The following is a 15,356-nucleotide window of genomic DNA, read 5'->3' on the forward strand; positions in this document are numbered from 1 at the left end:
ACAACCGATACAAAAGAGTTACATGTTTGCATCTGTTACTGTCCTTCAAAGTAGTCACCAAAGTTATGCAGAACCCATTGCCAGCGATGTGGAAGGCGTAGTATACCGTTAGCACAGCGTGATCTGTTGATGATGCGAATGGAGCGGTCTGCTGCCTGTCGAATCTCTAGAACAGTTCTGAAGCGAATGCCACGAAGTGGTTCCTTCATCTTCGGAATCAAATCAAAGTCACATGGACTTAAGTCTGCACAGTATAGTGGATGGTACAGTACTTCCCAGTTCCATCGACCGAATAGAGCAGCCTCAGCGTGCGCTGTATGCGCCCGCGCATTGTCTTGCAAAATGATGGGTAGGTTGCGCAGGAAGTGCCACCGCTTCTTTCGCAAAGCTGGTCGCAGGTGATTCTCCAAAAACGAACACAAATATCAATCTTGATACAACTCTGTTGTCCCTGTTTCGAAAACATATTGACATCGTTACAGTAGACCGCTCGCTCACAGGTGACTGTTTTTCCCTCAATTGTGCACACACCGGTGACTTGGGACGGGAGAGTCCATTTGCTCAGAGGTAAGGTAGGTATGTCATCAACGTGTACTATCAGCGACAATAGTAGATTCCACTGCATAGTGTCTCCACAGCACTGTTGCAACTATTTAAGTTCCAACTACGTATATGTAGACTTGAAAATGACGTCTGTAATGGAAGCAGAAAGCTGTCATTGAGGTTTTCCTGGAGGAAAACTAGAGCACCCCAGATATCCATAAGCGCTTGTAGAATATCTACGGAGACCTGGCAGTGGATGAGTCGTTTGGCGTCTGTCATCATCGGAACAGGGTCGCGTAGACCTGACCGATATCCCGTGTAATAGCCGGTCGCTAACAGCTGTGACTCTTGCAGTGTTTGGACGTGCGGTCATCGACGGATCACAACCACATGTCCCTGTTGCTACAGAGAATTCAACAGTTGGCGTTCTCAAACGTGTGACCTGCAGCCTGGATCTCACGCCTTCTGACTTCCATCTGTTTGATCCATTGAAGGGTGCACTCTACTGGAAAGAGCACATGGATGACATGAAGGTTACTGATACAGCAAAACATCGGCTCCATTGTCGATCAGCAGTGGTACCATTTAGGCATATAGGCCCTCCCAGAAAGGTAAAGAAAGACCGTCGCATTGAATGGAGATTATGTTGAAAAATAAGGTTGGTTCAAATGGCTCTGAGCACTATGGGACTTAACATCTGAGGTCATCAGTCCCCTAGAACTTAGAACTACTGAAACCTAACTAACCTAAGAATATCACACACATCCATGCCCGAAGCAGGATTCGAACCTGCGTCCGTAGCGGTCGCGTGGTTCCAGACTGAAGCGCCTAGAACCGCTCGGCCACCACGGCCGGCTGAAAAATAGGGTTTTGTAGCCAAAAGAGTGGGCAATAATATGGTGTATTGGAATCCAGAATAACGCCAACCTGATTACAGAAAGTAAACCGTCTGTTGCTTTACTTACTGAACAGCCCTTGCAGATTATGTACCGTCTTTTACGAATGCAATATAAGTCTTATTTAGACCAAGTGGCTTCGTTTTATCTCACAGTATACTCATTGGTCGCTATAATGTGTACCTTGTCTCCTTCTTCCCAAATTTCTCGGAAGTTCTCTAGCATACCTTGCAAGATTAGCACTCCTGGAAGAAAGGATACTGCGGACCCATGGTTTAGTCACAGCAGTAAGTGATTACTTACAAAAAAAAATGGCTCTGAGCACTATGGGACTTAACATCTATGGTCATCAGTCCCCTAGAACTTAGAACTACTTAAACCTAACTAACCTAAGGACATCACACACATCCATGACCGAGGCAGGATTCGAACCTGCGACCGTAGCAGTCGCGCGGCTCCGGACTGAGCGCCTAGAACCGCTAGACCACCGCGACCGACGATTACTTACAGTTCTTCGCGTTTGTGGTTAGCGTCTGCGTTTCCTCTCGTCTGGTCACATGCTGGAGTCGCATTACATCACTTACGAAACATAAGCACGTTTTTATTTCAGTAACTTTGTTTCTTCACAATTGTTTGCCCATATTGCTGAGAAGAACTACTACTGTTCTGTCACTAGTTGTAAGTAACTGATAAGCGGCGCCGTTCGAGCAATGTATGCAGGACAGTTTCTATTTAACTGGATAAATAGCTCAAAAGCTTTTCAGATCGTTTCTGAACACCCTGTATATACATTATAAGACAAAGAATGACGCACCACGAAGGAATTATCCGAATGGGATGGAAATCTGTAGAAATGATATAAATGTACAGAAAAACGAGTGATTATAGCTCCAAACAATTTGGATGATTTATTCAAGACGAAGAGCTTCACAAGCTGAGCAAGTCAATAAAGCGTTGGTCCACGTTTGGCCCTGGTACACGCAGATATTCGGCTTGCCATTGACAGGGTTGTTGGATGTCCTCCTGAGTAATATGTGGCAAATTCTGTCCAGCTGGCGCGTTAGATTATCAAAATCCCGATCTGATTGGAGAGCTTCGAACTGAGCTCCGACGACCAACGAAGACGGGTCTGGAGACACCCAGTACAGGAGATACCAGTCTGACTGTCACCCGCCATACTACTCCACAACCACGAATGATGGATACGTTTGCTGTTTGTTTTCATAGTACCCTTACAGCTCAGTGGTACCTCGACGAAATTCTATTCCCCGTTTTTTTGTCCTTCATGGCAAGCCATCATGGGCTTACATTTCAGCAAAATATTCCCCCTCCGCACGCGGTGAGAATTTCTATTGCTCCTCTTCGACGCTTGCCAAATGGTACCATGGCCGAATCTCTTCCCAATAGAGAACTTTGGAGCACTAAGGAAAGGGACCGCCAACGCGCCAATTAGCCAGAATTTTGCGTGATATCCGTGAGGAGGACATGCAACAACTCTCAGTCAGTGCCAAAACGAGTAATTGCTTGCATAAGGATTAGAGGTAGATCAACTTGTTCTTCACTTGCTCGATTTGGGAAGCTCTATGTCTTTAATTAATCGTCCAGTTTTCTCTAAAACTTTAATCATTTAATTGTCTGTACATGTACGTAATCTACCGATTTCTGCCACGTTCGGATAATTCGTTCGTGGTGTGTCGCTTTTTTGTTCTAGAATGTATATAAAACAATGTAGTCGAAATAAAACATAAATCATATAAAAATGCGTGAGAGTACTAGGAACATTTTTTTGTAAGTTACTGATAGTGTTAGGCCAATGTAGAAAGAGCCCAAAAATCAAATCTATTTGCCTGTCAATTATACAGATATTCCGATCGAGTCTACATCGCCGCAATGAGTTGGCTGTGTTGGTTTCTGCAGTTCAACAACGCCACCCAACGGAAATACCAAACGTGGCGATGAGCCGCCTCAGCCATCCATAGCAGTTGCTGCTTCCGTCCCAAAGTTTCTTCGGTTTAAAACATTGACAAATAAAATGAAACTGAAAGTGGTTCACGTATCCTTGTCCCTAGACATTGTTCAGATGCTACTGCAATTAAAAAAATTCTTTCGTGATCTCAGTAATTTCAGTTAGTATAATAGTTTCGTTATTAACAATCGTCACCCAGTCAACGGCACTGTTTGAAACTGATGTCAAAAATATTTCATTAAAGTTCTGCATTTCCAGTTTAAAGATAGTTGCAGTCATTAAAATCTAATTATATTAAAAAATACCACCTTGTCGTCCGCGACATTTTATTACTTGCTATTAAGATATTGATTCGTGTATTCTGTGATGGTCTGACGTGATGGTCGCTTTGAGAAAATTTTTCCACTTGATTATTCTATTACAGCCTTCTACTATCCAGTGGCATTTTCTACAGTTGTTTTTAATTTATATGGTTTTGGATCTGTATGGGAACTATTTTATTTTCTTCATCGCAAGGGGATACACTTATTTAAATTAAGCTTCATGTCTTATCTGAGTGACAGTGAATCACAGATGTCCGAAAATTCCTGTCAGGTAGTTTACTATTGTCGTATGTCTATAACGATTGAAAGCCACGGAAATTTGGCGTATGTATCTGTCACGTGAGTATATGTAGGTTATAGTTTAACATCATTTCGATGTCCAGGTCGTTAGTGATGATAAACAACATCAGAATCGTCAAGGAAGTGGCTTGAAACTGATCGCGGCCCAGTTTGTTGATTCATCCCCGCTTTTGTCTTTCTTTTTCTTGTTTAAATAAATCTCAGAAATTTTAAATCTAAAAGGCCAGAAGAGTATTTGGAACACGCTCCTCCCGATATCATGGAGGGCCAGTTTAAGGCGCAAGGGACACCGACCCAAGTCGCCGTTAGGAGCGGCAAACCATGGGCGCGCAGGCGCTCAAGTGCAAGCAAGATTTGTATACAGTGCGTATCCCAGTTAGCAGCGAGAACTGACACTGATGAAAGTGTCTGCGAGAAGAGGGAGGGAGAGGGCCCCCCCAAATAAGTTACTTATAGGGTGACAATTATTGAACTAAATGAAATAAAATCGTCATAACTTCCGAACGGTTGAGCGTGGAACATGAGGGGAATTACTATGTGGATGCGCACGCTCCTTGTTATACAAAAAAATGTGTGTGTGAAATCTTATGGGACCTAACTGCTAAGGTCATCAGTCCCTAAGCTTACACACTACTTAACCTAAATCATCCTAAGGACAAACACACACACCCATGCCCGAGGGAGGACTCGAACCTCCGCCGGGATCAGCCGCTCAGTCCATGACTGCATTGCCTCAGACCGCTCGGCTAATCCCGCGCGGCCCTTGTTATACATTTGGGTGGGTTCGTCACTGGCACATTTGGGGAACTGAGAATCTGCATTCTGCGATCGAGAAGTCTCTTCACCCTCAACGGCTGACTGTATGATGTGCAGTGTCCAGTCACAGCATAATCGGTGCGATATTCCTTGATGGCAAGGAGACCACCGAACGATATGTGAAGGTTTTGGAAGATGATTTCATCTCCATTATCCAAAATGACCCTGATTTCAACAAGATGTGGTTCATGCAAGACAGAGTTCGCCCCCATCGAAGCAGGAGAGTGATGTCCTGAAGGAGTACTCTGTGGTACCCAGAGGCCACTGGCATGGGCCTCGATTGCCCGCCATATTCTCAGAATCAGAACACATCCGACTCCTTTTTGTGGGGCTATATTGAAGACAAGGTGTACAGCAATAACCCAAAAATCATTGCTGAGCTGAAAACAGCCATTCCAGAATTCGACAACATCGATGTTCCGACACTTCGGCGCGTCGTGTAGAATTTCGCTCTTTGTCTGTGCCACACCACTACCAATGATGGCAGACATATCGAACATGTCATAACCTCAATCCGATTATCTGTAGTGACGTTTACATATTGAATAAAGTTTGTGCACGCCGTAGTTCGTATCTAATTTACTTTTTTCTTTTCATGTAGTTCAATAATTCTCATCCTGCATGTGCAGTAATGTTCTCGAACCAATCCTGATTCCATGTCCCTCCCCTTAACGTACGTTTACAAAACTGTGCGACCTAGCGAGGTGGCGCCGTTGTTACCACACTGGACTCGCATTCGGGAGGACGAAGGTTCAAACCCGCGTCAAGCCGTCTAGATTTAGGTTTTCCGTAATTTCCCTAAATCACTTCAGGCCAATGCTGGGATGGTTCCTTTGAAAGGGCGCGTCTGATTTCCTTCCCCGTCCTTCCCTAGTCTGAGTTTATGCTCCGCCTCTAAACCTTGTTGTCGACGGGACATTGAACACTAATCTCCTCCTCCTCCTCCTCTTCCTCTTCCAAAAGTGTGCTATCATACTCCCATTTACACCGATCCTTCTACGTGGTTTACCACTGAAAACTACTTATGATCCTTCAGATCATAATAACATTAAACTGAATAAGTCGCTGCTCATTTATTGAGTTTGGAACTAACGTGTTCTGTTACTAGAATGGTTATGACGCCTATACGTTAAATGTGAACGTGGGCTTCCACAGCCGTTGTCACAATTAATAAAATTCTTCTGGGTTGTGACCGCATTGTCAACTATAAAATTCAGACGTTTCGGCGACTTTGCAAGACGCCTTCCTCGGGGTGTAATGCTAACTGCTGAATGGGCCCTAGTTTAATTATGTATATACAGTGTGTTTGAGAAAAACTCCCTAGTTTTAATGTGCCCTAGAATCTATAAGAACTGACGTACACTATTCTAGTTTGTGGTGTTGGATTCATCAGCTCTCCAAGTTTGGCTCCCCTGCAGTTGGCAACTCTGCTTGACCTTGAGACAGCACCAGTGCTGTTTCTTTCCTCTGTTCCTTCAGTTCAGTACAGGCGTGCGAGCAGTGCAGTGCAGAACAACTCAACAACGATGTGTACTCCGCAACAGAAAGCGCAGTGCGTTATTTGGTTTGCGAAAACTGAGTCATTTATAACAGTGCAACTTAATTTTAGACGTCTGTATGGTGGTGAACCACTGATAGCAAAAACTATCCGTCATTGGCTAAAGTCTTTCAAGGAAAGCGGTAGTGTTTTAAAAACAAAATCTCCAGGTGGACCGAGAACTTCTGAAGATGTTGTTGAACAGATCCGTGTTTCGTGTGTTCGGAACCCTACGAAGCCTCTGGCCAGACGTAGGTCACAATTAGGAGTGCCTAAAGGTAAAGTGTACGATGTTTTGTGTGGTGGATAAGCAGGTCTGGCCCAGTACCTTGGCCACCACGGAAGCCCAGACTTAACCGAACTGGACTTTTTATTTTGGGGCCACATAAAACTGTTGTGTACATTGAAAAGATCAGAGACATCAGTAATTTATGGGAAAGAATCGTCGCGGCGGCTGAGACACTTATACCTGAAATGTTGGTGAATATGTGGTGAGAAGTGGAATATAGTCTCCACGTGTGCAGAGCAACAAATGGATCCCAAGCTGAAGTATACTAACATTAAACAAAACTTGAAGGAATTTTTTTTCGTAATATGTACTCATTGATATAATTTTTCATCAATTTTCCCATTAAATTTATACTTAAAAATAGGGGGTTCTTTTTCAAGCACCCTGTACTGTGGAGGAGTGATGTCATTGGACATGAGAGTGAGGGGAAAGGGTATTAGGTACAATTCTGTTGGTCTTTGCATTGCGTCTTGCCACTGGCGGACATAGGCGTTTCCCAGTGGAGTTTCCTTATTGCTTGCCGTTGGTGGAAATCGGCGAATAGGAAACTGAGCTCTGAGAGCAATGTAGCGCCGTTTACTAGCTGCCTATAGTTCAATTCATTTATCTTGGCGGTTCGCGCATGCCCGGGTGATTGCTGCGTTGGCAGTTGTATGCGCCAAGAGAAGCAGCGCCATAGTATAGTTCGCAAACTTACGTTTAGGGGGGAGCGCGCAGTTTATGAAGTGAAGCCACCACGGCCGCATTAAACCTTTCGCTGCTACAGAGACGTGCTCCCCGCATTCCGCGATGTGCGCGATTTTGTCATCATTGCACTGCTCGCCTGTGCAGACACATGCTGTTTCGAGTGCTTTGACACACTTTGTCATTCGATTTCACAAAAACTATTTGGCCCAAAAATTTGATTTTTACACATCTTCTTGACTGATACCTTCCCCCCCCATAAATGACTTAATTTTGTTCCGAAGTTCAACGCAGTTATTGTGCAGCATTATATGTAGTAAACCATTCAAAGAAATTTTGAAGAGTTTGCAGAGATAAAAGTCCATAGCGTATAATTTCCATATAGTCGATTTTAGTTGTCACTAGAAATTTCACAAAATTACATTCAAACGAATAAAATTCATGAAGTAAGGCACTTCGATATTGTTTTTAAGTAAAGAAAATGTTTAGTACTGAACAAGGCTTGAACTTAGAACCTTTGGCTTAGCAGCCCTACCCTTTAACCATTACGCTAATGCAGCTCGTCATTCAATATATCTCCCAACATATCACGCAAAATACCGACAAACACTGTTGGTATGACTATGAATTATTCACGTTTCGTCGAAGTACAATAGGAAATAAACAATCACCGCTGTTTATTATTGCGAAAAAGCGGTTTGTGAGAATGATACAAACACCTTTCCTTGCTATCGCCTGAATTAGGAGGCTTATTGCTTGTTTGCTTTAATTAATTAATAGAATATGAAGCAATTGGTATAAAGAATGCTTTTTCCAAACTTTCTATAAAAGAAAGTCTGCTATCAAGACACTGCTTTTGCTCAGTTACTTTATTTATGACTGAAGGTTTCTAAAACTGAAGGCACTCGTCCGTGCTCTGCACTGCAATCCAGCTTTGGCAACGTCGTTCTCTGTTCATTGGCTGACTGTGTTTTGTGACGTCAGATGCGCAGAACGAACCTAAACTCGGCCGCCGTCATAAATGACGCGCACTTTAGTACTGGCAGGGTGTTTAAGCACTATGTGTACCCTCCATCCCTGCGGCCTACCGCGCGCTCGTAGCTTTCCGAGAGCTGTCCTTCCGCAAAGCTGCCACTGCTGGCAGCCAAGAATACACCGTGAGGAAGGCGTCTTGCAAGAGTCGTCGAGACCTCGGAATTTTATAGTGCCATTGCGGTCAAAACCCCAAAATAATTTTATTGATAACGTCTATACGTTGTACCATAATGTTCATATACACCTTGTGGCTGGCGTACACTGTTAGTGAGGTATCTAGCTCTGACTACACACGTAATCAATCACTGCCCGCACTAAATTGTATTTGGCTAAAACTGTTCTGTCATTTCAGTCCAGCTCCATTAAGTGTCAAACTGGCCGACATTATTACATTACGATCGATCTTACTCAAAGAGAAAAGTGCATATGATAATACACTGAAGACCCAAGGCGGCTGGTACAGCTGCCTAATATCGTGCAGGGCCTCCCTCGAGCACGTAGAAGTGCCGCAACACGATATGCCAAGGACTGGACTAATGACTGAAGCAGTGCTGAAGAAAACTGACACCACGGATCCTGCTGGCTGTCCATAAATTCGTAAGAGTCCGTGAGGGTGGAGATCTCTTCTGAACAGCACGTTGCAAGGCATCAAAGATTTGCTCAATAATGTCCATGTCTGGGGAGTTTGATGGGCAGCGGAAGTGTTTAAACTCGGAAGAGCGTTCCTGGGACCACTCTGTATCAATTATGGACGTGTGGGGTGTCACATTGTCCTTCTAGATACGATCAAGTTCTTTGGAATGCACAATGGACAGGAATGGATGCAGGTGATCAGACAGGACGCTAACGTTCGTGTCACCTGTCAAAGGCGTATCTAGACTTATCAAGGGTCCCATATCACTCCAACTGCACACGACCCACACCATTACAGACTCTCCACCAGCTTGAACAGCCCCCACAGATATGCAGAGTCCATAGGTTCATGAGTGGGCTGTGTACCCGTACACATCCATCCTCTCGAGACAATTTGAAACGAGACTCGTCCAACCAGGCAACATGTTTCCAGTCATCAACAGTCAGATATCGGTGTTGACGGGTCCAGGCGAGGTGTAAAGCTTTGTGTCGTGCAGTCATCAAGGGTACACGAGTGGGCCTTTGGCTTTGAAAGCCCATATCGATGATTTATCAGCCGTTTTAGGGAATGACGCGCGGGCTATCGACCGCGTTTTACTTTTTATCCGCCAAAGCAATTGGTTCCGGAAGTCCATATCGACAATTTTTCGTTGAATGATTCGCACGCTGACACTTGTTGATGGCTCAGCACTGAAATCTGCACTTCTTTCAAGTTGAACGATTCTCTTCAGTCGTCGTTGGTCCATTTCTTCCAGAATCTTTCTTCGGCCGCAGCGATGTCGAAGATTTGGTGTTTTACTAGATCCCTGATACTCATGGTACACTCGTGAAGTGGTCGTACGGGAAAATTCCAACTTCATCGCTACCTAGGGGATGCTGTTTTCCATCGCTCGTGCGCCGACTATAAAATCACGTTCCAACTCACTGAAATCTTGATAATCTGCCATTGTAGCAGCAGTAACCGCTCTGACAACTGCTCCAGATACTTGTTGTCTCGCATAGGCGTTGCCAACCGCAGCGCCGTATTTTACTTGTTTACATATCTGTGTATCTGAATACGCATGCCATTGTACCAGTTTCTTTAACTACTCTTCAAAAGATTTCTGCAAATGTAAACTTTCTAAAATATATTCCTCAGTTCCAAGCCAAACATTACATGGGCTAAATAGAGTCCTTTAGTTGAATATTTTTTCTATTCATCAACTGACTTATGAAACCTTCACCTCTGTTGTTTTGTTGTGCTACCTGGATGCTAGAAAGCAAAATTCTTTCATCTTTTCCATTCCGTGTTATGCATGTCTATTGTCTACAGCTCTTGTCGCTTCCTACTAGTTTTATATGTTCTCAGCTTATAATCTATGTATGTATACTTTCTTTCTATTATATTCGAATGCAGTTCCCATTTTTCATATTTTGTTACAGTTCTGTTGTTTCTTCCTCTAGAAACAAGTTAGATGACGCTGGCGATAAACAACATCCCTACCTTCCTGCTTTATTAATTTTGTTGTCTCCTTTAATATTGTAAATTACGAGTTTTTACCTGTAATTTTCCCCACTCACTTAAGGATTTTGTATATTTAATTCCTGTTTACATTGACAGAGACTCAGGAATACTAATTCCTGTCAAGGTATCCTGGCAATTGTATATCACTTAATTGATGAGTACAATGTTTCTGAAATCTTTTATGTCTAGAAAACGAAACTGATGCTCACCTAGTACTTCTGCAGTTTTTATTCCATACTTCACATTGAGTGGCCTGAAGTCACTGGAAATCACTGTGACTAGAATCAGTCGTCGGGTACTGAAGCCTACTCTGTGCATCTGTCTCTGTACAGGTCAGGCATTAACAGATTCTTGACGTCCCACATTCAAATCTATCTCTCTTTAGGCAGTCAGTTGCCCCGTAGGCCTCTGAGGGGGGCGACTAGAAGTCTGTTCGTCTCGAATAGTTGTGGTTTTCCTATGCGGTGGTTTACACGTCTGGAAACATTGTGTCTGTGGTCCACACAAGACAAAGTTCACCACAACCAAAACTCTTCTGTCATCTCAGATTTGCTATGACCCATCCGCATTGCGCCATTTATGACCTCATGTTAACAGTAGATTTACCTGTGACGGGCTGCCATTTTCATTACGTACCTTCTCAGATATCGTATCTAGATATCGCGCCATAGGTTACATCTTGTGCAACATTAGGGCGTCATATGCGGGACATCTTCAAAGGGGACAACACTTCCTGTAAGTTTTGCTCAAGCAGTTCAGTACAGGATGAAACAGTTAAAGACGTAAGACGTTCTATCCACCTACACAGTGAGATAATAATGCGTTCATCTACACCTACTTCTACATGATTACTCAGCAACTGACCACTTCGTGTCGCGCAGAGGGTTCATCGAACAATCTTCAAGCTACTTCTCTACCGTTACACTCTCTAACAGCGGGCGGCAAAAACGAACACTTAAATTTTTCCGTGAGAGCTCTAATTTCTCTTATTGTACTAGGATGATCATTTCTCCCTATGTAGATGGGCACCAACAAAATATTTTCACACTGTAAGGAGAAATTTGGTGATGGGAATTTCATGAGGAGGCCGCAGCAAAAAAGCCTTGTGTATCGTATCCATGCCACTCTCTCTTATTTTGCAATAATACAAATCGGCCTGTCCTTCTTTGAAATTTCTCGATGTCCTCCGTCAGTCCTATCTGATGCAGATCCCACACCGCACAGCAACACTGCACAAGAGGGCGGACAAGCGTAGTGTAAACAATTTCTTTAGAAGATCTGTTACATTTTCTCAGTGTTCTGCCAATTAATTTCAGTGTCTGGTTTTTTCCACCACATTATCAAAAATGGCTCTGAGCACTATGGGACTTAACATCTTAGGTCATCAGTCCCCTAGAACTTAGAACTACTTAAACCTGACTAACCTAAGGACATCACACACATCCATGCCCGAGGCAGGATTCGAACCTGCGACCGTAGCAGTCGCGCGGTTCCAGACTGAAACGCCTAGAACAGCTCGGCCACCAACGGCCAGCTCACAACATTATCCATACGAGCGTTGCAATTTAAGTTATTCCTAATTGCAGTCCCTAAATGTTTAGTTGATTCTACTGCCTTTAAGATTTGTGTAATTTATCGTTTAATCGAAATTTAGCAGTTTCCTTTTAGTACTCACATGGACGAATTCATACTTTTCCTCATTTAGAGTCAGTTGCCGTTTTTTTTGCACCATATAGATATGTCTAAAACGTTTTGCAATTCGTTTATAACATCAGATGACGCTACGAGACAGTAAAGACATCGTCTGTAAATAATCTATGAAGACTCTTCAGATTGTCTTCTATGTCGTTTATGTAGATCAGCGACAGCAGAGAGCGTGCAAACAAAAGCAAAACGAGGGTAATGGAATGTAGTCGAATTAAATCGGGTGATGGTGAGGGAATTAGATTAGGAAATGATACACTTAAAGTAGTAAATGAGTTTTGCTATTTGGGGAGCAAAATAACTGATGATGGTGGAAGTAGAGATGATATAAAATGTAGACTGGCAATGGTAAGGAAAGCGTTTCTGAAGAAGAGAAATTTGTTAACATCGAGTATAGACTTAAGTGTCAGGAAGTCGTTCCTGAAAGTATTTGTATGGTGTGTAGCCATGTATGGAAGTGAAACATGGACGATAAATAGCTTGGACAAGAAGGGGATAGAAGCTTTCGAAATGTGGTGCTACAGTAGAATGCTGAAGGTTAGATGGGTAGATCACATAACTAATGAGGTATTGAATAGAATTGGGGAGGAGTTTGTGGCACAACTTGACAAGAAGAAGAGACCGGTTGGTAAGACATGTTCTGAGGCATGAAAGGATCAAAAATTTAGCGTTGGAGGGCAGCGTGGAGGGTAAAAATCGCAGAGGGAGACCAAGAGATGAATACACTAAGCAGATTCAGAAGGATGTACGTTGTAGTAAGTACTGGGAGATGAAGAAGCTTGCATAGGATAGAGTAGCATGGAGAGCTGCATCAAACCAGTCTCAGGACTGAAGATCACAACAGCAACAACTCTTTCCAATCTCTCAAGATGTATAAAGTATTAGGATTTCCTGGCAATTTCATTTTTAAGAAAGGTGTACTATTGCTCATCTTGTGAATCTTACATCTCCTTCGCTTAGCCGGATAATGAGTATCTTCTGATTTACCTATATTTTTGTACGCTGACGTCGTCGTCTGATTAAGGTGCTTTGTTCTGCTATAATTTTATCCTTCTGTGTTACATTGGCTGCTTATCTACTTAATTATCTTCAGACATACTCTCAGTGCTTATGCTGATGTCCTATACGTTCCAAACGCCACTTTCTCCATTTGATTGCTTCCATTTCTTTGCTCTACCCAATCATTACCATCAGAATACTTGTATCTGCGTTAAAGCTTAGTAACTCTTACAGTATGGTATCAAATGTATGAATATTGAGAAGGAGGTCTTTTTTCCCCGAACAAATTCTTCCCTCGTAATAATGCACGAGCCGACATTCATTACTGTGTTGGAGTCTACTGCGGTCGTTAATCGTGGGAAGCTATTGTGTCGTCTTTACGGGCCGTTGTGGGAGTTCATCTAGTTCACCATCAATTACTGCAAGAATCATCCGTGTCATCGATGCAATCCTTCATTCATCAACACATGTGGACGTGTGTAGCTGCTGTCATTATTCGTCAACTCTCCTGTTTCATCAACTGTGAGAAAGTTGTAATTTATGTTAAAACATTTACTCTGTACCGTCTCTGCGCATATTCCTGTCGTTTGAATCCCCAAACTCTTCAAGCAGCTGCACTGACCCTACACTCGCAAAGTGATCGACGAGCGTTGAAATCTTTTGTATATCCTCAAAGGAAAGCCGACGCTTCATTGATGCCAAGAACACCATCCTTCGCATTCCGACCAAGTGAATCATGTTATGTTATGCGACGAGTCAACAATTGTACTATTCCTGCTATGGGATGGAGTCCCAAAACCAAACCATTTTGGGTGGTCATGTTCATTCGAAGGTGTCAGTGTATCAAGACGATGCTAGGATCCTCCAAGACAGCAATATCCTTACTCATTATGCCAGATATGTCGAAGAAATATAACATCTTTTTATGATTCTGCAAATGCTGAATTTACATATAATGAACACTTTGTCGTATGTATTAGATAAGTAATTAAAACTGTCAAAATAATTAAAGTCGCTTAAACTTAAGGATCAGATTCGTGTTTTATGTTGATGTTTTTGAGTCACATGTCGAAAAACATAACTTGTGAGAATCTTAATGAATTGTTGAAGCTAAACATTAGTTAGTTTATAATAGCTAGGTTAGGATAGTAAAATATTGTCTATTTTCAGAAGTTAAGTTAGGCCTATATCCTATAGAAGAACGAGTTAGTATCTTATTGTCGTTTTCGAGTTAATTAGGATTAGTGTATACGTTTCGCTTGTGTACAAGATTTTCGGATCAACTCGGAACATATACGAATCTTGTATTTTATTCGCCTCAAAAATTTAAAAGCCTTGTAGCAGCTCCAGCCGTTAATTTTTATTCAGAAACTGCGCTGTGCAAATTTTCTTCGCTTTTCCTGTCGTGTAATTGGCTATTACGGTAATCGGATCTGAAAAATACATCCGAATATATCTCACCATCTTTATCCGACAAACACGGGTGTAAATCCGGGGCTGCATTATCAGCTTTCGAAAAATGGACAGAAAATTACGAGCGATCCGAAGAAGAAATTAGAACACCCAGCGGTGCTGTTGGGGATTTTGTCTCCTGTACTTTGTTTTCCTTTAATTACAAACTTCCGTCGTAAATCTTGCTGCCAACGGTTCAAGTACGCGATTCTCATAAATACGGAACGTATATCTGATGTTACATGGCGTCAAATATTCCAGAGAAACAAGCTATGGGTTTCCTTTAACTTTATAGAACGACTTATGATCTGTAAAATGTATTTGATTCTAATTTCTCCAATCAGATAAAGTTAACCATATTTTCGTAACATTCATCTGCAATTATTCACTTGCGTACCAATCTAACATGGTTTGCACCTATCTTTTGGTGTTCCCTGGCTTTCCGTCCATAACGTTGGAGTTAATGAAGTGAATTATTTCTTCCGAATATTACGCTTTTGCTTTTTATGAACACAGTACTGATACACACATTTACTAACTGGTTAACTGCAGTCAGTGATATACAAGCGATAATACAATCTTGCTCTGGTGATAATGTAAAACAGTTTAATTCTTATATTAAAACTAAAAAATCGCAGTTGGACAGTGACTGTTTTACTTATTTTCAGTATAGCC

This window comes from Schistocerca americana, chromosome 5 (assembly GCF_021461395.2).
Source record: "Schistocerca americana isolate TAMUIC-IGC-003095 chromosome 5, iqSchAmer2.1, whole genome shotgun sequence".
NCBI classification, from domain to species: Eukaryota; Metazoa; Arthropoda; class Insecta; order Orthoptera; family Acrididae; genus Schistocerca; species Schistocerca americana.